The 3,515-nt window shown below is 40.1% G+C and overlaps 1 long non-coding RNA gene across 1 annotated transcript in view; it reads right to left on the bottom strand.

Annotated features, from left to right (window-relative positions):
• Nucleotides 1–471, bottom strand: part of LOC110313813 — a 1,186-nt gene extending 715 nt beyond the window's left edge. Inside the window, exon 1 of the long non-coding RNA XR_002380128.1 lies at nucleotides 299–471. This is a non-coding gene — a long non-coding RNA (uncharacterized LOC110313813). The remainder of the gene's footprint in view (nucleotides 1–298) is intronic.
• Nucleotides 472–3,515: the final 3,044 nt, after the last annotated feature.

Below are 3,515 nucleotides of genomic sequence, written 5' to 3'. Positions count from 1 at the left end.
AAAAAAAACCAAAAAAAAAAAAAAAAAAAAAAAAAAGAAAGCGGAAAAGATGATGAATCTGATGATAGCCTCGGGATTAGGTCGGGGCAAACCAACCACTAGACCTGGCAGTGTATATGTGAACCCCATCACGTGCTACTGATAAGGAAACTGAAGAACGCCTGGAGTCAAGCCACCCGCCCCAGGAGGAAGATGAACCCCGTGGGGGCGGGCAGGAACCTATTTCTGAAGCCGTTGAGGGCTGTTTCTGCCATGGCAGAAATATGCCTGCTAGCTCTTTCCATTTGATGCTTATTACCATGATGTAAGTTCCTTGGAAGTTATTTTTCACACATGTTCATCTAGTGGGCAGTGTTCCTTCTCCAGATTTCAGGCAGAAGTCAGTGAAACATCTCAGCGTGAAGAGCCGCGGGAGCCGTCAGCACCGAAGGAGGAAGGGTCGGAAGAGGGCTCTCAGGGACCACGGCAAGGGAGGGGCGCAAACTGATGACGCTATTGGTCAGCGCCTCCTGATGACGTCATGTAACCGGGCCGTCGCCGCTACAGCACTGGAGGCTCCGCCCAGCCAGACCTGTAGCTTCTCTACTGCACTGCCTACCGGGAAGGTCCTCGAGAACTGTATTCTCATATCCGTCGCCCATCACTTGACTTCTAGGTATTCATTTTTCGAGTCTTTGTATATTCTAGACATTAACCCTGACGTGTTCAGCTAGCAAGGTACTGCACGGTCCAAACTCGCTCTCCAGAGCGCCCAGCCCGTAATGACCTCCCGTCCTCAGTCTTCTCGCTCAGATTTTGTGGGGTGTGTGAGCAGTCCGGGTAGAACTAACTCGTGGAACCAGATGAGAGTGAACTCGGAAACTGTAATACAGTTGGTTTTTCATCTATGATACATCTTTTAGTATGTTTAAGAGCTAATCCCATTCATTTGTAATTTTGATAGTAAACTTTGGATAAGAATTTTTCCTGAAGAAACACTGGCGTTTGCTTTGTGGGTGAGTGAGTGTCCGCTGAGAGAGCAGGTATTCAGCATGAACTCCTTTTTTTCCTCAAGCATTTAATATCCTTTAAAATTCTTCAAGATCTTTAAGATATGCCCTATTTTATATATAAAGATAAAGGAGGAAATTGATGCATTTAAATAATGTGAAATTAAAGTATAACTTCCCTGTACACACACACACACACACACACACACACACACACACACGTACTATCTCAAATCAATAATAAAGGTGAGTACCGCTCTTTTGCCTGTTAAGGAAACTCATCTTATTAAAAAACAACAACAACAAAAAAGCAGCTGAAACGAATTTTTCTCATGACACAAATGGACTAATTGTATAGGTCTCAAAAATGTTTTAAAAAGTACCCTAAGAAGAAAGTTTTCTCATTGGACTACACAGAAGCCATCATCTGGGCACGCGCGGGGGTGGGGTGGGGTGGGGTGGGGATGTACATAGAGGGATGCAGGGCAGCTGCTAGTCTGGTAGCCTCTCCTGAAAACCTCACCTAGAGATTTAACCTTTAATAACTTGCCCAGGACTGTGCCACACCTGAAGGAATATAAACTCCTGTACAGCACTTGTCAAGTCATGGACCCAGTATGGGTGTCCATCATTGGATGAATGGCAAAACAGCACAAGCACACAGACCCCAACTCCCCAGGGCACACACTCAAGCATTCTCTCAGTCTGATTCTAGTATCCTGTCCCTCATATCCATTCTTTAAGACTGATCCCTAGTTTAAGTCAACTGAAATCTGTTTTATGGTGGTGGTGCCTGTCCTGTCTGGTGAGACTCCTGGTACCTCCTGTGAGTTTGCAGTATGCTCAAAGTTCCTCTCCCTATGCATGACAGAAGCCCCTGCCCCCTTGCACTCCTTAATCCATTCTGACATGCAGATTTGGTTTATAGGTGTTATCTATTGTGTTTCCTATGATTTCCAAATTGTGAATTGTGCAGCTTCCAAGTTGCAAGTCATATCTAAGTGTGAGCTTAAAAGAATTCAAAATAAATTTGGAAAAGGGGGCTGGGCATGGAGGTCAGTGGTACAGTGTTTGTCTAGTGTATAGTGAAGCCCTGGATTCTATTCCTGAAATTAAAAGGGACAAAGAAGGAACTGGGGAGGGAGAAATGAAATAAAGTCACCAACTTTGTGGCCTGCAGCAGAAACAAGGTCCACATGTAGATTTGTAACACTGGCTGTGTACCCTGGAAAGAAGAAAGATCTGGTGTTAGTAATTTAAACTTCATCCTGAGAATATTAGAAAGCAAACAGTAACAGAAAGAAACAGGAAAATCATTTAAAAACTGGAAACAGAATTTCAACAGGGAAAAAAATGGGAATCAATTTTAGATTCCTAAAAGGACAACACATCAAAATGTTGCAAGAGGGATTACCACTGTTGATAACATGACTTTCTAGGAATATGAGAAGGGGCACAGAGATGCTTCTAAGACTGCTAATCATGTGCCAGCACTGGCTGGCCCTTACAGTATTTTATATGTAAACAATAAAAAATACATGTATTCCTTCAAAAATAGCATTTGTTCCAATGTATTTGTCTTTTTGTATAGACTAGGACATTTCCTTAAAACACTGAGTGTACAAATTCTAACATTTAAACTGGAAAAAAGTGCGTTCTTTTAGAAAGTTTTGGGAGAAAATTGTCTTAGCTGTTTATTTCTATATTGTTAAGAGTTTTCTACTTAATGATTAGATGGCAAATGCAAATAAATATTTAATTAGTACCTATTAAATAATCATTAATCAATCTGTTGGGCAATGTGGAACATAAGAAATACATATATATAATATATATATATATACACACACACACACATATATTTGTCATAATGTTTTAACAAAAGGTGGCAGTGGAGCAGTATTATTCTCTGGAAAACTTGCGATGAAACTGTATTGATTTTTGTTTTAGAATAGTTAAAGAAAACATTTGTAAATTAACTGCCTTGTATTTTTGCTCTCTTTGTTAACTTTTAATTAAAAGTTAATTGTTAAAGGCTTAGATGAAGCTGATCAATGCCTTCAGGCACTAATGCTGCCAGAGGAGAAATAGAGAGTATAATGGAATCATATCACTGGAAAAATTGAATGAATGAATAATGTTAAAAAAACCCAACCTATCACCAAATGGTTTCTCTGATGAATTTTACCAAACATTTAAAGAAGCAGTACTGTCAGTTTGTTACCAACTTTTCCAGAGAGGAACCCTGCTCATTTTGAGAAAGAATCACCCTGACAGTGAAACCAGAGAAGACATTACAAGAAGGGAAGACTGCAGAACAAGGTGGATCCAGAGGGCTTCATAGATACTAGCAAAGTGAATTAGCAGTGCGTTAACGGACTCCAAACCTTGAGCAAGTGTGAGTCACTCCAGGTGTTTAAGCTGGCTGGAAGGTGAAAATCGATTAATAGAATCCATCTCAGAAGTTCAAGGAAAAGACATAGAATTATTATTATTATTATTATTATTATTATTATTATTATTATT

Source organism: Mus pahari, chromosome 2 (assembly GCF_900095145.1).
Source record: "Mus pahari chromosome 2, PAHARI_EIJ_v1.1, whole genome shotgun sequence".
Classification (NCBI taxonomy): domain Eukaryota; kingdom Metazoa; phylum Chordata; class Mammalia; order Rodentia; family Muridae; genus Mus; species Mus pahari.
Note: the sequence above shows the minus strand (reverse complement) of the source record. Positions and strands in the feature narration are given on the sequence as shown.